Here is a 24,819-nt window from a genome sequence, read left to right on the forward strand (position 1 = left end):
AGACGTGTCGCCCCTGGGCATATTGAGTTGTTCTGGTTCGTAGGAACCCAGTTGAGCACAAAGCTCTTTCCGGTATAATTGCTGTGCTTTGAAGGGAGGGTAGGAACAGGTCTCTGGGTGGTACGGGGTGGGGAGAGAACCCAGTGAATGTGGACTTTGGCCCCTTAGCACCTGGGCGTCGGGGTAGAAGGAGAAACCATTTGGTGGCTGTGAGCTGCATACATGTAACCTTGGACAGATCACAGGAAGGTAGACTTCCAAGGCTAGGCCTGGGGACCTTAAAGGTCATCTATTTCAATCCAGTCCCTCTGGAGGAATCCCTTCTCCCACTTCCTCCAGAATTGACCGTTGGGGTCTGTTTTTAACACCTACAGTGAAGGCAAATTTGTTGTCTCCTGAAACGTCCCATTGTATTTTGAACAGCTCTGGCTGAATCAAGGCTTCATAGTACATTAGACTAGGAAGGAACTTTAGAAATCATCCGATTCAAACCCCACCTGAAGGATGAATTCCATCAGTAACATCTTCTTAATTGTTTGAAAGTGCATTCTGTGTACTGAGCCAGACTTTTCTCTAACAACTTACTTTATTCCCTTTGGTCCCCGCTGGAGCTACAAGAATGGCTCATGCCTCTTTACATGGAGGCAGCTGTGTCAGATATCCTCTCTCTGGCTTTTAAAGCCTTGCCCCACCCCCAACCCCACCCCCCTCCAGTCATCTTACGTCTTACTCCCTTCTATATACTCTGTGATCCAGTGACCTTGGCCTGTTTGCTGTGGCGCATACCAAACACTCCATCTCTGGACTCCTTTTCACTCATCCCCCATGCCTAGAATTCTCTCCCTCGTCTCTGCCTCCTGGCTCCCCAACTTGTTCATGTCCAAGCTAAAATCCTGCCTTCTCTAAGAAGCCTTTCCCAGGCCTCTTAATTCTAGTGCCTTCCTTCTGAGATTGAGTGTGGTTCTTTGCCCCCCATTAGATTATGAACTCCTTGAGGGCAGGGACTGTTTTTTCCTTGTTTTGTATCCCTGGGCTTAGCTCAGTGCCTGGAATCTGGTAGGTGCTTAATAAATACTTGTTGACCTGACTTGAGATAGCTCTGAGGGGATGGATGGGAGACGTGTAGGCAAGATCTGGCGACTGAGTGAATGGAGGGGGTGAAAGAGAGGGAAGTATAGATCACAAATTTGGGGGGTCCTAGGAGGGATGAGGCAACAAAGGACCGGTAAGGTTTGGTAACTTGTTTGACTCGCTGGCCTCTGGTCCCTCCTGCTCGGCATCTGTCTTAGTGCAAGCTAGGTGCGGAGGTGCCCTGGCCGGCATTCTCCATTAGACTGAACTTCTGGAGAGCAGGCAACGGGTTTGCCTCTTTAACAAAAGCTTATTGACTGACTGAATATTACTGAGCCCCTCTTTCTTCTACCCCTTGTTCCCTTCTCTTCTCAAAAAGACAAAAAACGACAAAGCAACAAAAGCCCAACCAGCAGCAGCAGCAGCAGCGACAGTGAAACTTGGTGAATAGGGAAAGTAGCATTGAAGGGAGGAGGAATGGACTGTGGCGGAGCAGGAAACAGGATAGCATTCTCTAGTGCGTCAACAAACGTTTATCGCACACTTATGTCCTGGGCACTATGACAAGCAAAGTGTTAAGGGTGCAGAGAAAGACAGGGCACATGTCATGGCAGGGGAGGAGTTCATAGGGAGCTCCATTAGAGCTGGAGGGGCTCTTAGAGACCATCTCGTTTGACCGTTTCCTTTTAGAGATGAGGAAACTGAATCCTCTGGGAAATAAGTGTGTGGGGTGGGGCAGGAAGCCTGGTCCTATTGCGTTGTGAGGCTGAGTCCATTTTCTGTCTCCACCCTTATTGTAAGGTTGAGGTCAGAGCTCATACAACAGCATTGCACCCATGATGGATCAATCAGTCTTTAGAGATAATCGAAGGTGAGACATGGGCAGGGACAGATGTGCACAATTTGGAAATGTTGGGAGGCCGTGTTTATTGAGGGGCATCCATTAGAAAGGTTCAGGGGTCACTAAGAGCTCACTGAAGGCTGCCAGCTTGTGGGGGTGGCTCTGTTTAGGCAGCATGGTGGTAGGTATGCCATATTTGAAGTCTGGCTCTCTTACTGTCTCTGTGACCATGGGGAAGCCAGCTTATCTCTTCTCCGTTTCCTTAGTTGTAGGCCTCTAAAAAGTCCCTTCCAGCTCTAAATCCTTTGATTCTAAGATTGATGGGAAAACATGAGCAGGAGTTGCTCAGGATGAAGGGCAGAGAGAGGCTTCCATCTGTGGGTGTGAACTGTTGGAGTTAGCAAGCAAGGCATCTCTCTCGTGCATGTTAAGATTCAGGGTGTTCTCTATGCACGGAGGGCTAGGTGTGTGTTGTCCTTTCTGACTAGACATGTGGTCCTTTGGGGAAGGAGAAAGGCTTGTCTGGAGTCTCTGGCAAGAGGGGCAGTGAGCTGGGCCTTGAAGAGTCAGCAGAGGTGGAGGAGAGTGTTGGACCTTTTCGGTGATTAGGGTAATGACAGAGGCCAGAGGGAGAGAGACACCAATGAAGTATTGCCAGGAGACTGGTTTGACTGGAATGCTGGATGTATTTTGGGAAGTGTGGGAAATCAGCTGGAAGAGGTAGTGGTGCAACAGAGATTTGGGAAGCCTGTTTGGATCTGTGTAGGTAGAGAGAGGAAGCACCCACCCCAGGGAGTCCAGGAACCTTGAAAGATTGACAGGAGGTGGGGCCTGGGGAATGGGGTAGTAGCTGCTTTGTAGAGGGCCTTAAGAGCTGACCCCTGCTCCCATAGGCGGTACTGAGTCTTTCATTGCCGATTGTGGACTGGAGGGTGATGTAACCAGCAGCGCTTTAAGCAGCATTGTGGATTGGATCTGTCCTAGGAGAGCCTCTCTCATTCAGTGTTGATAAGGACCTGGATTAGGGGAATGAATGGCAGTGGAATGAAGGGGAATGGGTGAACCTCAAAGACATTTCACAGGAAGAGATGGGATTTGGGGACACATGCTTTAAAGAACAGTGGTGCTTTACGTGTGGCCTGGGGATCCCCAGGACCCACAACTTCTTCCATGGAAGTGGGGCCTGGCAAAAGGAAGGGAATAAGCATTGCTCTGGCACCTGCTGTGTGCCAGGCACTGTGCTAAGTGCCTTTTACTAATATTATCTCATTTGATTAATTAAGGCATTTTAATTTCTAGTATGGCAAATATCAGCAGCTATAACCCACATAAAGAAAAGAACTTGGGGGGAGGGGGTATCCTCAATAATTTTTAAGAGTATAAAATAGCAGTCCTGACACCCAAAAGTTTGAGAACCACTGTTATGGAGGATGGAAGTAGAGCAGAGTGTAAGATGAAAATAATTTCAGGTTTTTTAGGGGACTTGGGATCTTTTTGGATTTTATCTTTGTAGCATCTCTTGTGCCCATCATCTTTCCACCCCCACATGGTGATTACAGGTCCTCATTGCCCCCAGCACTGGCTCGACTCCTAACAGATCTCTGTGGGCACTGCCCCTTCTGAGCAGTACTTGGTGCTGCCAGCCTTTCAGTCCCTATGCAGAGCTCTGTCTGTGGCTCCCCATTGACTGCCTGAATAAAGTTCAGGCTTCTTAGTTTGGCATTCGGAGCCTTCCATAAGCACCAACTCCAGGAGCTGAGAGGGGCCTCTGAAGTAATCTAGCCCAGCCTCTGCAGATTCCCACTCATCTTCTCTCTTACTGCCATTGCCTTATACAGCCTCTGCTGGAAGATGTCCGGGGATGGGGAGCTCACTCCTTGAGCCCGACTGGTCTAATAAGGTTTCTTTTATATTGATTGAGTTAGAATTGGCCTGTCTGCAACTTCTGTGCTCTTCTAATTCTACACCCAAGTAGAATAAATCACTTTTCCATGTCTCTCTCTGTCTCTGTCTTCCTATCCTCCCCTCTTCTTTCTATATCTTCTCCCTCCTTCCCCTTTCTTCCCCCTCTCTCTCTCCCCTCCCCCCCTCCTTCTCTGTCTCTCTCGTTTTTGTCTTACTTTAATTGGTCCTCATTATGGCATGGTTTCTCACATCTCCTTCCTATCCCATCTCTCTTTCCCCTCATACTTTAAAGTCCAGTTCAGAAGCTGTTTGTCTCATGGGGTCTTCTTTCCTCATCTCTCAGTCCATCCATGGTGATCCTCCCTCAGACCTCATGGAGCATTTGCTTATTTGCTTTTCATGGGATTACTTGTCTGTACCTCTTTCTACTAGACTATAAACTCCCTGAGGTAAGGACCTGTCTCCTGCCTTTGTCAGTGTTTGCTGCATTGGTGTTCAGAACAGGACTACTGTGGAAGTGTTTTGCATGACTACACATCTGTAACCTGTGTCCAGATGCTTGCCTTTTCAGTGAGGGTGGGTGGGGAGGGGGAAGGGAGAAAATTTGTAACCCAAAGTTTTAAAAACACATGTTAAAAATAAAAAAAACATTTGCTGCATTGAATTAAAGAGTGAGTGACAGAAATGGGCTGGTTGAGGGATTGGGCTAGCTTTTCTTAGTTTGTGCTAGAGTGGAAGCCTTCTTTGAGATAGCAGCATGTAGGTTTGTTGAATGGCCGCCCTGTTCCCTTCAGTACTGACTAACCCTTTTCCATTGCCTGTTGTTTTAAGCTGGAAGAATTTCCCCTGATTTTCATCTTGCTTTTCCCTCTCACAAAGAACAGTATGTTTTTTTCAGCTGTAATGACTGTTTAGAAGTCGTGTCTGGATATTCAATTTATTTAAAGTCATTCTTGGGAGTCGCTTTCTGTATTATGGTGGAAAGCGTATGGAACTTGGCTAGTGCCAAGATCCGAGTTCTGCTCCTGACCCCGTCCCTGTCTGTGTAGCTTCGAAGTGAAGGCCCTGAAGAAAAGTGAGGCTGATGGCTTTGAGTTGTGTGGGCCACTTTACAGCTGAAGCCCTGAGCCTGAGCTTTCTCATCAGGGTAATGATTAACTCACCCGGTGGTTTGCAGATTAAATGACACAATGTATGGGAAAATGTGTAACAGTATCTACATTTCAAATACCTTACCTTTCCCTCAGTGGGCAGCTGGATGGCGCAGTAGGTAGAGTGCCGGCCGGAGTCAGGAGGACCAGACTTCAAATGCAGCCTTCCTAGCTGTGCGAGCCCTTGTTTGCCTCAGTTTCTTCACCTGTTAAGTAAATGAGCTGGAGAAGGACATGGCGAGGCGCCTTAGTATCTTTGGCCGAGAAAACTCCAGTTGGGGTCACCAAGAGTGGGGTGTGACTGAAGTGACTCGGCAGCAAGCAGCTCTCGTGCTAGTTTTTTAGCCTACAGTTGCCAGTTTTCTGACTTGTTCGAGCCTCTTCTGTGCTGCAGTTTCCTCTTCTGTAAAATGGGAGTAATACTTCTGATCTTGTGTATTTTATAGGGCTGCTATGTGCAAAGTACTTTCTAGGTGGTTACTGTCTCATAAAAGGCTTCAGACCTGAAGCATGTGACAAATCCTCCTGGACCTGACTTTCTGACCTGCAGGTTGTTGGCAGGGAGTAGAACTTTTTCTTCTGAAATAATGTCTAAGGCATCATCATCACAATGAGCTGCTACTCTTGTCATGGGGTTCTGACTCTTAAGTGTAATGTCTAGCTGGTTTTCACAGAGCACTTTACAAATCTCTTCTCATGTAATCCTCACCACAGTCCTGAGAGGGAGGTGCTGAGGAAACTGAGATAGACCAACATTAAGTGACTTGCCCAGGGTCACACAGCTAGTATTATCTGAGACTGGCTTTGAACTCGGGTCTTCCTCACTCCAGGCTGAGGGGTCTAGCCACTGTGCCACCTACAATGTAGAGGCAGCATGACTTGATATTTATGGAGTGTGAGCCATAGTATTAGGAGATCTCAGTCAAATCCTGCCCCAGATATTAGCTGCAGGATCATGGGCACAACCAGTTTCCTCATCTGTAAAATGGGCATAACAGTGTTTGTGATACCTGCCTCACAGGGAATCCTGGCTGGAGGCCTTCAGGCAGAGGCTGGTGGACCACCTGTCACACGGATTGTGGTGTGGTTCTTTTTTTTGAGTAGGGCTTGGACCAGATGACTTCTGAGATTGGAGATTCTGTGATAAAATTTGAGTTATGTAATAGAAATGTAAAGAAATCTTAATCCTCATCTGGTTTGCCTTCTGTCTTGACTGATGTTCAGCTTTCCAGAAGAAAACATAAAAAGAGGGAATGCAATGGTAACTCCCTCCTCCAACTTGCTGTGAACAGAACTGTGGACTCAGTGGACCTGAGTTCAAATGTGGCCTCAGACACTTACTAGCTTACCTAGTCACTTACCTTCTGTTTGCCTCAGTCTCCTTATCTGTAAAATGGGGATAATAATAGCACCCACCTCCCAGGGTGATTGTGAGGATCAAAGGAGATAATAATTGTAAAGCACTTAGCACTGTGCCTGGCACATAGTAGGTGCTGTGTAAGTGTTAGCTGTGTTGCAAACTCTGACTTTGTGTAAATGTGCAGTAATGGATGTAGGTAAAGTACTTTGTAGATACATATTTGTTGGCTGGCTGATATACATTAAATACATCAGCCATCCTCAGGATTGTGCAAAAAATGGTTATTGCATTGAATCAGTTTCATCCAAATTTTTGCTGTCTTAATGCTTGTGTTACTGGCACCTATTAAAAGAATTTTTGAGTTGTTGGGTTGGCCCTTTATAGCTGTCTTTTCTCAGAAACTACTTGAAAGGAGGTATATCACATGTTGGCATTTGTAAGGCCTTTCAGAAAATGCCTTTCTTTCCCCCTGGAGCGATTGTCGAGCCGCCCCGGGGTCGGGGGTCTGGGGTCGGCAGAGTCGAAGTCACATTTATCTCTACTCACATTTATTAAGACGAAGCCTCTTAATAAATAGCCTAATAGAAATCTCTGGGAAGTGCTCGCCAGTGTGGTGAATGAAGCAAGAAAGGTACTAGAACCTGGTACTGCCAGCAGCAGCTTGTGGTCAGTGGTTCCCAAGGAAAGGGGTGAAAAGATTGGTTTCATTTTGCAGAAGAAATAGTCTCAGGCGGGAAGCAACACGAACGTGGTTGTCTGGCTGACGAGTGGAGCTGGGTTGTGAACCCAGAAGTCTCGATTCCAAGCCCGCCAGCGCACGTCCCGCTCTCCCACATGGCCTCCTAAATATTGGAAGCAAGGATTAGGCCTGAGCTCTTCGGGGCTCCACTGTAGGGCTTTCTAGGGGTCAGGGGAAGAGAATGCTGGGAGGGCAAGAACAGAGTGGGGATTGAGAGGGATCAGAACTCCTCCACTTTGACTTTGCCTCCTAAACAGTCATCTTCAAGCTGGAAAGGGTGGGGCAGATATGGGAAGGGGAGATGGAGCCCCAGATCCCAGGTTCAAGGACTCTTCTTGGGAGCTGGGAGGAGGCTGTTTCACCCAATCCAGCCTGTGGGAGTCCTTCTCCTGGCTTCCTCTCTCAGAGATCACCAATTGGGATCCCACTCACTGGTTTTGTTTTGGTCCCGTCCCCCCCCCAGGTGTGCTGGCATGTAGTGGTTCATCTGAGCCTTGGCACTTGGATTTCAGTGCTGCCTCCCCCGTTCTCTCCCTCCTCAGCCATTTTTTTTATTCCTTCTGGTCCAGAGATCTTTCTCCTTATCAGAGGAAACAAACAACCTTCTTGCCTCCATAGTCTGTGATTGTCCTGTCTGAGCTGAGATTGTGGCCATTTTGGGGTATTCTTCTCTCCTCGAAGCTAAGAAAGCCCCCTCCCCCCCTTTTATTATTCTTAGGTTTGCTCACAAGCCTTAATTTGCTTTAAACTTTATACTTCCTTCTGACGCTCTTGTTCCTGGACCATTCCGTTCTCTTGTCTTCCTCTGTTACCTCTGCCTTTGTACAGTGTCTTAAAAAACAATTAAAATGGGCTAATGAGTTATCTCCTTATTTATTTATATTGATTTATTTATAGTTTTCAACAATCACTTCCATAAGCTTTGGGTTTAAATTTTTCTCCCCCTCCCTCCCCAAGACAATCTGATATAGGCTCTACATATACATTCCTATTAAATGTATTTTCACATTAGTCATGTTGTAAGGAAGAATTAGAACCAATAGGAGAAACCACAAGAAAGAGGAAACAAAAGAAAAAAAAGAGCAAACACGCACACACCACTTTGTATTTATTTTGTATTTTGTATATATCCTGCAGTTACCTATCTGTGATTATCCCCCCTTCAGGGGGAGGGTCCATCTCGATTTCGTGCTTATATCCCCAACACAGAACACAGTGGAATATAGTAGATGCTTTTAAGAGGTACCTGATGACTGGCTGTTGAAAGCCAGTATGCTTCAATCTGCATTCAAACTCCGTAGTTCTTTCTCTGGATGTAGATAGCATTTTCCATCATGAGATTTTTGGAGATGTCTTAGATCCTTGTATTGCAAAGAAGGTCTAAGTCTATCAAAGGTGGTCATTGCACAGTGTGGCTGTTACTGTGTATACCATTCTCTTGGTTCTGCTCACTTCACTCAGCCTCAGTCCATATGAGGCTTTCCAGGTTTTTCTGAAGTCAGCCTGCTCATCATTTCTTATCGCACAGTAGCATTCCATCACATTCATATACCACAACTTGCTCAGCCATTCCCCAGTTGATGGGCATCCCTCAATTTCCAGTTCTTGACCACCACAGAAAGAGCTGCTATAAATATTTTTGTACACATCGGTCCTTTTCCCATTTGTATGATCTCTTTGGGATATAGCCCTGGAAGTGCTATTGCTGGGTCAAAGGGTATGCACATTTTTATAGCCCTTTGGGTGTAGTTCCAAATAGCTCTCCAAAATGCTTGGATCCATCAGCAATGCATTAGTGTTCCAATTTTTCCACATCTTCAATGAGTTGTCTCTTTATCCACAGCTCTCTTTTTGGGGGGGGGTGAGGAGGGAGGCAGTCAAGGTTAAGTGACTTGCCCAGGGTCAAACAGCTAGTTTCTGAAGCTGGAGTTGAACTCAGGTCCTCCTGACTCCAAGGCTGCTCTATCCACTGCACCACCGTCCTGCTCCCCACATAGGTCTCTTTAGACTAAGGGTTCTTAACCTGGAATCCATGAGCTTGAGGGATAGGGTTTGTTTTGGTTTTTTACTGTTTTGTTAACAATTTGGATAGAAGTGGTTTCCTTTGTAATCCTCTTGTTTTATGCATTTATAAACATTCTGCGAAGGGGTCCATAGGCTTCACCAGACTGCCCAAGGAGGCCGTGATTCAAAAAAGGTACACCCTGCTTTCAACAGCCAGTCATCAGGTACCTCTTAAAAGCATCTACTATATTCCACTGTGTTCCATGTTGGTGATATAAGCACGAAATCGAGATGGACCCTCCCCTTGAAGGGGGGATAATCACAGATAGGTAACTGCAGGATATATACAAAATACAAAATAAATACACAGTGGTGTGTGTGCGTGTGCGTGTGTGTGTGTGTGTGTGTGTGTGTGTGTGTGTGTGTGTGTGAGAGAGAGGGAGAGAGAGAGAGAAATAGTACCTTGGGGCATCAGGAAAGGCCTCCTGAAGGAGGAAGTGCTTGAGCCAAGTTTGGAGAGTTAGAGGTTCCACGAAGCAGAAGGGAGGAGGGAGAGCATGCCAGACATGGGGAGCAGCCTGTGCAAAACCACGGACGTGGGAGATGGGGTATTATGTATGAGGAATAGGAAGCGGGGCTAATGTGTAATGTACCTGGAAAGGTAGAGCAGAGCCAGATTGTGAAGGGCTTCTGGTGCCCAAGAGAGGAACTTGAGTTTCATCCTGAAGACAGCGAGGAGCCCCTGAAGTTTCTTGAGCAGAGGATAACATGATCACACCTTTTCTTTCGGATGGTCCAGCTGTGGGGAGGCCTGACCAGAGAAGGGAGAGGCTGGCTACAGGGGGACCAGTTAGGAAGCAGCAGCTGAGGGGCGATGAGGGCCTGGTCTAGGGTGGTTGTGGTGGGAGGGGAGAGAAGGGGAAGAAGTAGAATTGCCAGTACTTGGCCATTGGTTGGATATGGAGCGAGGAGGAGGATTCTTAGGTTGCAAGCCAGGGTGACCAGGACAGAAATAGAAGGAATTTTGATTTGAAACACCTCTTTTTGCCCTTTGACCACATTCTTTCCTTCCCTTCCCTTGTCATGATAAAAAACAGCAATCTATGATAGCATGATGCCTTGTCTGACTGACTGTGACTATGGCATTTTGTCCTTCCAGCTGGCCCAGTGTGTCATGTGGGAGGGTTGGGGTATTGTTTTCTCCTCTTTCAGACCATCACTGGCTCGGCCGTTACTTGGAGTTGTAGCTCATTTTGCGTGATCTTTTCGTTTCGACCTGGGTTGTCAGTGACTAGGCACCAGGCTCAGCTGTGTTTTCTTTTCCACTGCATCTGTTCATGTGAATCTTCCCATGCTTCTCTGGATTCCTCAGTTATCATCTGTTACTGCCCAGTAATATCTCATTTCAGTCTCATTCTGTGATTTCTCCAGCTTTTCTACACTCAGTACCCATCCTACTTTGTGCCCAGCCCTTTGTAAGCACGGAGTGATGATGGTTCATTTTGGTCTCTTGGGGAACTTTACTTTCCCATCTGTCAGTGGGATTGCTCCATTGTGACATACACAGTTTAGTCCTCTTTCTTGCGTGATCCCAAGTTGGAATCCTGAGTCATTGGGTTCCACGGCAGCTCCACCAAAGTCCGTCAGCATGCCAGCCCTGCTCACCCTCGGCATCACTGACTTCTCCAGTCTCTTTTCATCTTCTCCCGTTCGCAGATAGTGGCTCATAACTTGAGAGTTCTTTTCAAAATTTTCACTTTCTTCCTCTGAGTGATTTGGCGTATATTTTCAGGTAGTCACTTACAGAGTGCATTCTTCTTTGGGAATGTTTGCAGTCTTTGGCGTGGATTCTGTTTGGCATGTGTGGAGGTTAAGGTTGCAGTGGGGCATGGCTGGGGGAGGATGCCCAGCGGGCAGTGGGAGCTGTACACCTGGAGCTCAGGGGAGACAGCACAGACGGCAGCTTGCTCTTTACGTCTTCATCAGAAATTGCTCTTGGTATCCTTGGAATTTCAGGCTTGAGACCCCTCCTACTTCCTGGGCTGGCTTTTCTTGTAACACGTGAGTACCTGAAATCCTACCTATCCTTCAGTCATTGATCACTTACTGAGTCCTTGCTGTGTGCCTGGCACCGTGCTGGGGCAGTGAAGGCCAGGACAAGAATGTGGTAGTTCTTTCCCTCTAAGAGCCTCCACTCAGTGGGGGAGGGTAGGAGAGCTGTTTACTCATAGAAGTGAATCCAGACGAGGTAGTTATTTGGGAAGGTGGGGGAGGAGCGTGAAAGGCCTCCTGAAGGAAGGAGGTGGCGCTTGATCTGAACTTTGAAGGAAGCTAAGGCTTAATCTCAGAGATAAGGTGAGAAGGGGGTGCATTCTGGACTTGGAAGAGAGCCTGTGCACAGGCGTGGAAGTAGGAGGTGTGGTGTTATGTGAACACCGCCAAGTCGTCCTGTCTGGCTGGACTGTATGTATGTAAAAGAGAATGGTGTGTGACCATCCTGGACAGGTCAGATGGAGCCAGGGTGTGGAGGGCCTGGAAAGCCAAACTGAGCTGTTTCTATGTGATCTCAAGGGCACCAAATAATAGGGAGCTACGGAAGCCTCTTGAGCATCAGTGATACGGCCACACCTGTGCTTCATTGGCGACTGTGTGGAGCGGGGTGGAGAAGGGAGGGAGAGACTGGAAGGAGGCCCATCTAAAAGCTGTGGCAGCGGTCCTGGTGAGAGAGGGGATGAGGGTCTTCTCTAGGGACAGTGGCTGTGGCAGTAGAGAGGACAGATGCTAGTGAAAGCTTCTGATTGGACAGGGGTGGAGGGAAGGCTTGAGGCATGGCCAAGCATGCCTAGCTCTCCTCTTCTTTTCTTTTTTTTTTTTCTTTTTTCCCCCGTACATTTTAATACAGGTGGAACATTGAATGATTCCTTCACTTCAGCTGCTTCACAGCCAAACCAGGAGGCAGGGACTGTTTAAGTTTCTCTGCCTTCTCTTTGTCTGTGATGACCAGTGTGTACAGGTACCTGGCTGCAGTGAACCTTAAACTTCACGTTGTCCTTGTTTTTCTTGATCTTGACAGATTTGGCATCTTTTCGCGTGGCTATGAGCAAGAAGTCTTTTATTTCCTCCATTTTCCGGGACATAGCGGGCCGTGGGACGAGGGTGTGTGGCACGAGAGGTAGCGCCACAGAAGAGATACTCACAACTGCCCTCTCCTCTCCTTTTCTGTCACGAGCCTTAGCAGGGAGTGGCCCCTTTGCCTTTGAGGTTTTTTACCTCACTTCACCCCAGCAATGAGTTCCTCCTTGTTGGGTGCAAGCCCTTCCCTTTGTGGACCCTTCCACCTTTTGGAGGATGATGTTAAGGCAAGTCTGAATTATCAGAGACTCTGCCCCCCTGGATTCTCTGGGTAGGGGCATTGACCTCACCTCTTACTTTATTGAGAAGATGGAGGGCGGCCATCCTGACCTTCCTCATCTCTTTCTCCATGCTCCCCTACACTTTCACTCATCCTCTCTTTCATTTTAGTTCTGGAGGAGGCATCGGCTCATTCCCTCCAAGGTTAATTCCTCTCCTGCTCCCAGTCACATCTTTTCCAAGGAGCTTGCCCCATCCACAGTTACGCCCTCTAATCTTCGTTCTCTCCCTATCCCCTGGCTCCTTTCCTGTTGTGTACAAACGTGCTAACCAAGATCTCCCCTTCCTTGGAAAGCCTCCCTTTGGCTCTTCGACTCTCTGTCTCCTCCCTTTCACTGTCAACTCAGAAAGAATCGTCTGTTCTTGCCGCCCCCACGTCTTCAGTACTCACTTCTCAACCACTTACAATCTGGCTTGTGATCCCTGGAAACTCTTCTCTTATTGGATACCCAAAGCCTTCCAGCTGCTAAATTCAAAGGCTTTTTTCTTCTGGTCCTCGTTCTGCCTGACCTCTCTGAAGCTTCTGACACCAGTGACCTTCCCTTTCTCCTACTCTGTGCTTTTTTTTTTCAGTTGGGGTTAAGTGACTTGCCCAGGGTCACACGGCTTGTGAGTGTCAAGTGTCTGAGGCCAGATTTGAACTCAGATCCCCCTGACTCCAGAGCCAGTGCTTTGTTACATACTCTTTCCCCTTGGCTGGCATGACACTGTTCTCTTCTAGTTTTCCAATTTCACCCCTTAGATCTGTCCCAGGCTTTCCTTTGTTGTGACTTCTGGTAAGACTCAGCCTGTCTCTTAGCCTCTATTTGCCCATCCTTGATGGAGAGGATACTTCTTCTCCATTTCCCAAGGCACGGTGCCTAGCACTTAACGAAAGCTTAATATATGGTTGTTGCTTGATAGATGGGAAGGGAGGGGAAGGGAGGGGAGACTAGAAGAATGGTGGTATCACTGACAGAAAGAAGATCCCTTGATTCCCCGTGTTGGAAAGAGGAGGCAGTTTGTGAGAGAGGCAATGAGTCAGTTTTGGACATTTAAAAAAAATTTAATTTAATTTAATTTCCCCCCATTGATAGAATTTTTTTTTTGGTGAGACAGTTGGGGTTAAGTGACTTGCCCAGGGTCACACAGCTAGTAAGTGTTGTGTCTGAGGCCAGATTTGAACTCAGGTCCTCTTGACTCCAAGGCCAGTGTTCTATTCATCGCACCACCTAACTGCTCCCTGGTAGAAGAAATCTTCTCTCTTTTCCTATCCCCCCTATTGAAAAAACAGAAAACGAAAGAAAAAACCTGTGCAATATATGTGCACGGTCAATCAGAAATTCCTACATTGGCCACGTCCAAAACGTTTATGCCTCAGTCTTCTCACTGTGTCTATCAGCTCTCTACGGGGGTGGGAACGTGTTTCTGGATGGAATTGTGGTTGGTCATTGTGTCTGTCACATTGTACACATCTTTCAGAGTCATTGGTCTTTATGATGCGGCTGCTGCTGTGTACGCTCATCCCTCTCCTGCTTCTCTTCATTTCGTTCTGTTGAATCAGTTCATGCAGGTTTTCCCAGGTTTCTCTGAGACCATTCCTTTAATCATTTCTTACCACCCGGCAGTGTTTGGGGGCACATTGCTGGGTTTGCAGTGGTATAATCTTATAGGAAATTGCAAGCCCAGGTACTCACCAGAGGGAACAAGTTAGGGGTGAAGATGCAGTGGTGGAGGACCCCCCAGCTTCATGGAGGGAAACAGTTTATAAGAATTTGCCTTTCTTTGAATCAGGATCATGAAGTATCCTACGTTCATTCCCAACTGAAGACTATAGCAGTTTTGTAAAAAAAAAACAAACATTGTAAACTTTGTTTTCTGTGTATCAGACTGAATGGAAACATGGACTGGCAAGGACCTCCATAAGATGCCAAAAGGAATCAGGTCAGAGTGCAGCTGACCTTCTGTGTTCCTAAGACTGGTGAGATGAAGTCTAATCACAGCATTTTGGGAAATGGCATTTAATTCGGGCTCTTTCTCTGCCCTTCCTCATAGCCTTCTGGAGTTGGAAGGGATTTTAGCAATCCAAGAATCTACCTTCCCACTCAGCGTGGTAGTGGCTTGTATAACCTCCCTGACAGGTGGTCTTCCAGCCAAACTGGGTAGATTTCCTTTGAGTAATTATGCCAAACTCAGAAAATGTTTACATAGAATATTCATTTGGGAGTTGAAGAAATGAAACCCTTGTGGGAGGTGACATTACAAATCTCCAAATGTGTTGATAGAGCTTCTTATCTCTGTTCTGAAGGACAGCATGTTAAAATCGCTAGGGTTGGGAGGCGCCTCAGAGAGCATTGAGTCATAGCTCACATTAATGCGGTGCTTGGAAGTTTTAACGTGCTTTTAACGGCATTATCTTACTTGAACCTAAAACCCTGGGAGGTAGGTGCAATTATTATGCCTGTTTACAGATCAAGAAACTGAGGTTCACAAAGGTAATGACTTGTCCTCGGTCCCACAAAGAGATAAGTGTCAACATCCTCATTTGGTAGGGGGGAGGAGGACCCACTTGGCTTACGTGTAGTTTTAGAGAAGTGGGTCAGCCTGCTGGTTGGGTAGGAATGTGATTGTATCACCACATTTGTCAGGACAGGGATTTCCTCTCAGTCAGTCACCTTGCATTTGTTTGGGGTTTTTTTTTGTTTTGTTTTTTTTAATAAGAAATTTTTGTTTGTTTGTTTTTGGTTAGGCAATGGGGTTAAGTGACTTGCCCAGGGTCACACAGCTAGTAAGTGTTAGGTATCTGAGGCTGGATTTGAACTTAGGTCCTCCTGAATCCAGGGCCAGTGTTCTATCCACTGCGCCAGCTAGCTGCCCCAGTTACCTTGCATTTGTTAAGCACCTCCCATGTTATGTACCAGGCCATGTACTAAGCACTAGGGATGCAGAGAGGTAGAGAAGCCTAGTTCCTGCTCTCAAGCTGCTCCCAGCCTAACGGCGAGACGACACCCATACAGCTTTGTGGAGGATAAATTGGGGAAGGCATCTAGATGGAGAAAACTGGGCAAGACTCCTCAGAGCAGGTGGGACATCACCTGAGACTGAAGGAAGCCAGGAGGTGGAGACGGGGAGGGTGAGTATTCGTGCCAGGTATGGGGGCAGGCCAGCAAAGGCACCTGAAGTCAGGGGCTGGAGTGTCTTGTTTGAGGCCCGTCGAGGAGGCCCTGAGGGTGTGGAAGGGAGTAGGGATATTCAGAACAAGAGCCTGGTCATTGCAAAATGGCTCCTTACGCTGATACTGATCGAGGTGGTACGTGTGTTCTCATTTTACAAATGAGGAAACTGAGGCTCAGAGCATTCAGGAGACTTGGCTAAAGTCCCATGACCAGTGAGCATTACAGCTGGTGTGGAAATCCTTGTGAATCGCCTGTCTCGTTCTGTGTGTAGTGCCATCTGTGCTACCTTTGTTGCTAGGCGCAGCCATCCTTAGCAGGGGTCTGGGCCTGCACAGCTAGAGGAGTCTCCCCCCCCCCACAGCCCCCATAGCTGAGTTAGTGTCACTTTCCCATCGGCCCCTGCAGCTGCTGCCTCCCCAGTGGGGCAGCCTCATTGCTCCCTCTGGCCACAGCTCGCTCTTTGCTTTTTTTCTGGCCTGAGGGAGCTGGGGGAATTGCTAGACTGCTGAGAATGTGGATTGGCTGCTGCTGGCTCTCAGGTCGGGCCTGGCCATCTTGCCCCACCTTTTCCAGTTGGCAATGCTGAGTGCTTTCTCCTGACCAAATGAATGTTTCTCCCAAATTCTGTCTACCCTGTGGAGGCCCCCGAATGAATCAGTCCCAAGGCTGAGAAATCCGATCATCCCGTGATTTTAGCTTGTGATTGCCATGATTCTGTGACTCCGGTAGGCTTGGAGTTATCTCTCATTTGGCATCTGAGGTGTAGCTAGATGGGACAGGGGGATAGGCTGGAGTCAAGGCGACCTGAGTTCAAATCTGCCTTCAGACACCTACTAGCTGTGTGACCCTGGGCAAGTCATTTATCTTCTGTCTGGGTTTAATAAAATGGGTATAATCCTAGTACTTCTAGGCTCATCATGAGGATCAAATGAAATAATAAATGGAAAGAGCTTAGCACAGTGCCTGGCACATAATAAGCACTATAGACATGTTAGTTATTACTTCTTATTGTTATTGTTATCATCGTCATCATCTAAGGGGCTTTGCAGTCTGGCTCCATCCCCTTTTTCCAAGTTGATTACATAGTTCTTCCCCAACTCATTCTACATGTGTTTATAGAAGACTTGAGCTTTCAGCCCATCTCCAGTACTTACTAGCATGGTACCATGAGGATGGGTTCTTCTTGGGTAAATGAGAGCTTCTTCCATGGGGCCTGTGAGGAAAGCGTCCTGTACATGATTAGGGGGTGAGGAGGGGCTCTCCTCTCCTAGGAAGAGATTAGACTTGGCTGGGACTGGGAACAATGGGTGGAGGCTGCCAGGAGACGAATTTAAAATTTAGACTTGCTTTCAGGGAAAGTTTCTTAACATTCAGAGCATCCAGCAATGGCCTGGGCAGCCTGGGCCTCGGTGCAGTCGCTGGAGGGCTTCGGAGAGAGGTCGGGGAGCGCTTGCTGGGCACGTTGGAAGGGGGATTCTTGTTCTCGTCAGGTTTGTCCGCTTTGGTCCCCTCCAGTTATGAGAGCCAGGAGCCAGGGGTGCTCTCCAGGAGAGATGTGTTCTTTCTTGTTCTTGCGGTGATCTAGGAGGAGCCAGCTTGTAAGCCCCTAAAGGGTAGGAAGGGGAGCAAGCTGCTATGGAGCAGGCAGTGGAGAAATTTGGCAATCAATGGCAAAGAGAGAGAATGGGGGCTTTGAGAGCCCGCAGGGTCAGTGATAGGGGGCTGCTTTTTTTCCCTTAAAGATTAGGGGTTTCTTTCTGTGCCCCTCATTAATACCTTTCATACAGTAGCTCTTTTTTCTCCTCACCCACTCTATTAGCTACTTCATCTAAGCCTTCTGACAAATGTTTATTGAATTGAATTTGTTCTTTTATATGACAAACCATCCCCCTGTTTCCATGGTAACTCATTTTTAAAAAATAGCCATTGATGGGCAGTCTTACCAACAGCTTCTTGAAGGGTTTACTTCTGCCCCATGGTTCTTCGGGACCATTTCTCTGATACCTTAAGATTGTTTTCGAACCCTGTTCCCCTTTGCTTTAGGTTTCTGCCACAATGATTTTTTAAAAGATTTTTGATGGCTTTTTTTTTTCACTTTACTGTTATTTTCCATTAGGCCCCTCCCTTCCCTGTCGGCTAGGGATTCCTTAGACGACATATGCACCATTCTGTGTCTTTAGAAGGCCTATTAGACATCTCAGACTGCACATCCTATTGACATCTTAAACTCAGCATGTCTAAAAGTGAATTTGTTATCTTTTCTTCCAAACTCTCCCTCCTGTTCTGGCCACCATCATCTTCCCAGTCGCTCAGACTCACAGCCTTAGTATCATCCTTGATGTCTGTCTTCCACACATTCAGCATATCCACTCTGTGGCCAAGTCCAGCTGATTCTGCCTTCCCAGTATTTCTTAGATATGCCCCTTCTCTTCCTTACCACTGACACTCCTCTGGTACAGGCCTTCCTCACTTCATGCCAGGGCGCGTGCAGTAATATTCTGCTTGGTTTCTCTGCCTCACGTCTCTCCTGCTTCAGTCCATCTTCCACTCAGATGCCAAATTGAGCTTCCTAAAGAGCAAGTATGACCATGCCACCCCTTTATTCAGTAAATTTCATTGGCCCCTTATTGCCTCCAGGATCGAATAGAAAATCCTCTCTTTGGCTTTTAGCCCCTTCCTCCCTTTCCAGTCTTTTTATAACTTACTGCTCTCCATATAATATAATCTATGATCATTGACACAGGCTTTCTTACAGCTCCATGAACAAAACATTCCACCCCCAGACCTCATACCTTTTTACTGGCTATCCCTAGAGCTTGGAATCATCTCCACTTCTTGGCTTCCCTGTTGTTCAGTTGTTTTTTCAGTTGTGTCCAACTCTTCATGACCTCATTTGGGGTTTTCTTGGCAAAGATACTGGAGTGGTTTGCCACTTCCATCTCCAGCTCATGTTACAGATGAAGGAACTGAGGCAAACAGGGTTAAGTGACTTGTCCAGGGTCACACAGCTAGTAAGTGTCTGAGGACCAGTTTGAACTCAGGAAGATGAGTCTTCCGGATTCTAAGCCCAGTGCCCTATGCGCTGTGCCACCTAGCTACCCCTACTTCCCACTTCCTTCAAATCTCTGCTAAAAATTCTGCCTTCTGCAAGAAGCCTTTTCCATTACTGCTTTCCTCTTAGATTATTGCAAATTTATTCCCTGTGTATATCTTTTTGTTTACATAATCATTTCTGTGTTGTCTTTTCCTTAGATTATAAACTTTTTGAGGGCAGGTACTTGGAGCTTACTTGGAGCACAATAGGTGCTTAATAAATGTTTGTTGGCTGATTTTGACCCCTTCTCTTCAACTTTTATTTGCACTATTAGCTAACTCTTTTTCTGTGTGTAGACTTGTTAGGCTAATTACAGTGTTAATCTATTAGAATGTAAATAGGGAACTGGCCTGCTTTTCTCCTGTGTCCCTATTTCTTAGTATAGTACTTAGCATGTTAGCTGAGTAATATCTTTTCTTTCATTCCTTTATTCCTTCACTCTGTTGCCCAATAAATGTCTATTGAAAGTTTGAATTAGCTTTTTAATTTTAAGGAAGTTACTTAAGCTGTCTGGGCCTTCGTGTGTGATTGAATCGTATTATATAGGTTCTAAGGTCCCTTCTTATGATAAAATTAGAATTTGATTAAAATTATAACATAATCTTGTTTGCTCAAGGACTCAGTGAACCTGCTTGTCTTCTTTGTAAGCTCACTCTGTTAGTAATGTTTAGGTTGGAGGTCTTTTTTTTGGAGAGGATAATTACGGTAGGGTACCAGCTAGGAGGCTTAATGACAAACAACAAAGGCCTGAATTGTACTGATTTTAGTGGGAATATAAAGGAACAAAGTTTGATTACTGACTGAATGTGGGAGAAAGAAGTCAGAGATAATGCTGTTTCCAACTGAGTTATCAGATGAGCAGTGGAGATATTGGCAGAAGTAAGTAAGCTGATTACAGGGGTGATAGAAAAGGGGACTTGAGGAATTCGGTTTTAGACATACTTGAGGCACCAGAGGACATTTTTGATAGAAATGTGTCTAGTAATTAGTTGTAAGTATAGAATTTAGGAGGTAAGGATTAGAGAAAAAAATCAGAGGGTCCTCTGCCTAGACTGGGAATGGATGGCTCTCTAAAGGAAAAGAAAAAGAGATGGAAGGAAGCTGGAGTTGGGCGGCCTCATCAAGTTAGTAAGTATTTATTAAGAGCCTGCTATGTGCTGGGCACTGTGCTGATTGCTGGTCATACAAAGAAAATGGAAAACCAGCCCTTCCCTCTGGAGGGGCTCTGATCTCACTTTACTGGGGAAGCCACTAGACTCTTTGAACAAGGTGGGTCCAGGGAGGCTTATGTAAAGGTGAGGTGATGGAGAATGTTCTTAGAAGTGAGAGAGCAAACGATTGGGACTGGCCCTGGCTGTGTCTGCCGAACCATCAAGGAAGGTTTGGTCCTGGGGACAGACTTATCTGTCTGCAGATCGTCCTCATTAAGTGTGGAAAAGCTCCTCACAAGGAGGCAGCCTGCGAGCCTTTTCTTTGGCCAGAGCTACTCAGGAAACAAAGACAGTTCCAAAATGCCTCCGCGGTCTTATGGGCTCCTTGTGCTTTGCAGTGACTATGGTCAAGGAAGACTGGACCTATCAATATTCGCATAACTGTCAGCTTGGTAAGTGTGAAATTTGTGTCTGTTGTACAAGGGGTTGACATTCTTCTTAATCGCATCAGTATTGGCATCTTGATATAAATACAATGAGAAGATGAGGAGGTGAATGGAAGAATGGCTCGAGTGGAGCCGGTTTTATTGTGTGTCCAAAGGCACCAAGAAGCATAATTTCATGGGATCCCTTTTCGTTTTCTCTTGCATCGTTCGTTGTGAGCGTAACCGAAAACACACAGATAGCAGCTAACAGGCTCAGTGGATAGAGCCTGGAGGCAGGAAGACCTGATTTCAAATCTGGCCATAGATATTTACTAGCTGTGTGACCCTGGGCAAATCACGGCACCTCTGCCTGCCTCAGTTTCCTCATCTGTAAAATGGGGATGTCAGCAGAACTCCTCTCCCAAAGGTTGTGAGGATCAAATCAGATTATAATTGTAAAGCCCCTAGTTCAGTGACTGGCATGTAGTAGGCACGATATAAATGTTAGCTATTATTATACAGCACCATCCTTTGAAGGAAGTAGAGAAAGCTCTAGGACCCTTCAGATGAAATCAGTATGTGGTTTAATACTTGGCAGCTTCCATGCAGAAAAGGTGGGGGGTGGGGGGGAAAGAGCAAATAGTTCATTTGATAAAGAGCCAACAAAAATTAATAAATAAATAAATGTACGTACTAAATAAAGAAAATTACATAATATATATATTATGTACAATATATGTATATAGATACCTTGTGTGTGCATGTATACACACACATATGTGAATGATAGTGTCCAGTTAAAATATCTCCTACCTGACCTGTTTAAACAGGCTTTTGATGAAAGGAAAAGGATAAAAGAACTCTTATCTCTTGAACTTGGCAGTGTTTAATGAGTGTGGGAATTGGGGTCTGGAGATCAGGAATTGAATTCTGTCTTATATATTTCCTTGTTACCAGCTCTTGGGGAAGTCGTTTCTCCTTTTTAAAGCTATGTTCTCATGCACTTGTTATCTCACAGGACCAGTTATTCTGAAGAAGTGTTTGGCATGCAGACTTTTAAGTTCTGTGTAAATGAATGGTGCTAAATGGCATTCATCTTCCTGAGTTCAAATCCAGCCTCGATACTTTCTAGCTGTTGTGACCCTGGGCAGATCACTTAACCCTGCTTGTCTCAATTTCCTCATCTAGAAAATAAGCAGGAGAAGGAAGTGGCACACCGCTCCAGTATCTCTGCCAAGAAAATCCCAAGTGGAGTGACGAAGCATCGGACGCGGCTGACGTGACTGAACAGCAGCAAATGAGTGATGCCCGGGGAGAGCTATAGCCCGTCTGCCCCAGCCAGCCAGTAAATGCCTGGTGGCCTTTCTAAGTGGGCAGAGATAGCCCTTGGGGTCACGCTGGCTTGGAATAGGAACTCCTTTGCCAAAGTAGAGAATCATGGTGGAAGGTGGAGTCACATTGCCTTTTAAACCAGCTAACGGTGCAGAAAGGTTGGCGTAAGCCCCAAGAACATTTGAGAATGAAACAGGCAAAGACGGCAGAATATCAAAGTCATCGAATCTGGAGGGATCTCAGCAGCTGTCCAGCCATCCTCTCCATCCGCCTACCAGGGCTTAACTTCCTTCGCAGCCGCCCAGTCCATCCACTGCCCGTTTGACTCATTGGCAGCTTATAGAGTTGGGAGGGTTTTCCAGACGTCAGGCCTATATTCGCCTCTTTTCAGCTATCGACACATTGCTGCTAGACCTTCACTCTTGCTCTCAGGAGAACATCTAATCTCTCTCGTGTGGCTGCCCTTCAAACACCAGAAGACAGCTTTTGGGCCCTCCTGTCTCTCTCTAGTCCATTTTCTCTTCTGTAGGCTAAATACCCTAATTCCTTCAGATAATTTCTCCTGGATGGCAAGAATTCAGGGGGCTTTCACCATTCTGGTGGTTTCCTTCTGGATGCTCTCAGCTTAATATTCCTCCTCCAAAAATGCTATGCCCAGAACTGAACCATGGTCATTTGTTGACATCTGGTGTGACCAGAACAGGGTATAGTGAGGCTACTGCCTTCCTTGTCCTGGAAGTTACGCCTCTCTTAAGCTGCCAGTGAAAGAGTGGGAAAAGATCAGTCAGCATTTCTCTAGGGAATAATTACTTCAAAGTGCCTGAGGGACCTCAGCATTTGAACTCTTAGCCTTACAGCCTTCTGTGGGCTCAGCCAAACGAAGCATATGCAGTGGAGAGCTGTATGTCCTGGAAGTGAGGGTAGTGAAGGATCAGTTGGTTCTGAACGTTGTCCAGCGTGATGTTGCTCTTCTGCAGGTGCCTTGCCCAGAACTGAACCATAATCGTCTGTCACATCTGGCCTGACCAAGATAGAGCACCGTGGGAAAGACAAGGGAAGATAATGAATGATTGGGAGGAGTCACAGGCTAGGCAGAAAAGTGGGCTGGATTACATTTGGGAAATGTCACAGCAATTTTCATTGAGCCTTAACCAAAACCTCGTGTTTTCAACACCTGGGTACAGGTAGGGATGCTTTCCATGGCTGTGAATCTTGGACTACCACCTCCAGAGAATCCAAATCTTGAGTTGCCCAAAGGACAGTGGAGAGCTAGCTATACAATGAGTGTGAATAAGCGATTACTGTGTGCAAGAAACATCATACGAAAATTAATGGAGGAAATGTGTGCTCAGGAAAGGTTGACCAGGAGGGAAAGAGGAAGGATGGCCTTGATGTGCCAGGTACCAATAGAATGCTGAGAAGCCTGGGGGAAGACTTCTACTAAGTTAGGTTTGACCCCTCTGCAGGGTTTATGGGCAGGCAGGAAGGGCTGATATGCATTGAAGTCTGCACTTTGGAGGGAGGGTCTGTGTCAAGGAGGTCACAGCTCATTGGATTATCCATTTTTTCACAGAGGTGGGATTTGAACCCAGTGTCTATTAAATTATTGAAGGAGCAAGGAGGATTTGGTTGAGATTCTAAGTATGAATTTGTTATGAATAGGTCCAGGGGAGTAAAATTGGCTTTGCTTCAGTGGTCCAGAACAGCAGAAATGGCCAGCCTTGAGGCCTATCCTGGGGAGGGCTGGATATAAACACTGTGCTGTTTGTTTTAAGGGATTGGATCTCTGTGGCCAACTGTCACCAGCTATGAGTTCTGTGTTGCACTAAGGGTTTCAGTAACTCATTCCAAAGGTATGTACTGTTTAAAATAAAATAAACACACAGAACTGGGCCCTTATTTTAGGAAATCCAAAGCAGTTTATAGGCCACATGTATACAAATTTGTTAATAGATTATAACCTATTCCTAAAGGATAGGTGACAAACTGGCACCTTCAGGATGCTCTTAACATGTCATATAAACATGGCCTAGCTCTCCTCCAAGACCTGGGAGATGGGGGTTGGTTGTGGGATGGCCTGAGAAAGGAAGCAGTGCTGTCGTAGGAGGAGCTAAAAGACCCAGTGCCCCAACAGATTTCATGGAGGGGAGAAGAGAAGATCTATCCCGTATATGTTGTCAGGCTCCTGCCGGTCCTAGAAGGCACCCCCATTCCTTCTTTTTTTTTGTTTTTTTGTTTTTTTTTATTTGTTTTTGTTTTTTTGTTTCTTTTATTTTTTTCACTTCCACAAGTTTTTGAGTTCCAAATTTCTCACCCCTCCCCCCACCCCAAGATGGCATGCATTCTGAATACCCCTTCCCCTATCTGCCTTCTCTTCTATCTCCCCCTCCCTTCTCTTATCCCCTTCCCTTCTATTTTCCTGTAGAGCAGGATAGACTTCTGTACCCCATTTCCTGTATTTCTTATTTCCCAGTTGCATGTGAAAACATTTTTTTAAAACATGTTTTAAAACTTTGAGTTCCAAATTTTCTCCCTTCCTCCCTCCCCACCCACCCTCATTGAAAAGGCAAGCAACTCAGTACGGGTTGTACATGTGCAGTTATGCAAAACACTTCCTTAGTAGACATGTTGTGAAAAACTAATTCTATTTCCCTTAATCCTATCCTGCCCTCCCATCTATTCTGTTCTTTCTTTTGACCCTGTCCCTCCTCAGAAGTATTTACTTCTGATTACCCCCTTTCCCAATCTGCCCTACTCTCTTGTCCCCTTCTCCCCCTGTTTTCCTGTAGGGTAAGACAGATTTCCATACCCAATTGAATGTGTATGTTATTCCCTCCTTAAGCCAAATCCTATGAGAATAAGATTCCTCATTCCCTCTCACCTTCCCCTGTTTCCCCTCCACTGTGAGAGACTTTTCTTTCTGTTTTTTTTTTGTGAGATAATTTACCCCATTCTACCTCTCCCTTTCTTCTCCGAGTATCATCCTCTCTCATCCCTTAATTTTATTCTCCAGATATGACCCCTTAATCTTCAACTCACCCTGTGCCCTTCTATCTATATATCATCATATATACATACATTTTTCCTTCAACTACCCTAATACTGACAAAGTTCTCATGAGTTACAAATATCATCTTTCCATGCAGGAATGTAAACAGTTCAATCTTAATAAGTCTCTTA

At 46.2% G+C, this 24,819-nt stretch overlaps 1 protein-coding gene and 1 long non-coding RNA gene across 2 annotated transcripts in view; one reads left to right on the forward strand and one right to left on the reverse strand.

Moving 5' to 3' along the window:
* MAPK1 (mitogen-activated protein kinase 1) overlaps window positions 1-24,819 on the forward strand; it is an 84,906-nt gene that overhangs the window by 3,121 nt on the left and 56,966 nt on the right.
* LOC110215169 (uncharacterized) lies at window positions 6,997-9,792 on the reverse strand. The gene is made up of 3 exons (XR_002326445.2): window positions 9,725-9,792; window positions 7,796-7,898; window positions 6,997-7,170 (listed from the first exon to the last, which is right to left on the reverse strand). It is a non-coding gene; the product is annotated as an uncharacterized LOC110215169 (long non-coding RNA).

The sequence above is a fragment of the Phascolarctos cinereus genome, unplaced genomic scaffold, assembly GCF_003287225.1.
Source record: "Phascolarctos cinereus isolate Bilbo 61053 unplaced genomic scaffold, phaCin_HiC Scaffold_4;HRSCAF=312, whole genome shotgun sequence".
In the NCBI taxonomy this organism is placed as follows: Eukaryota; Metazoa; Chordata; class Mammalia; order Diprotodontia; family Phascolarctidae; genus Phascolarctos; species Phascolarctos cinereus.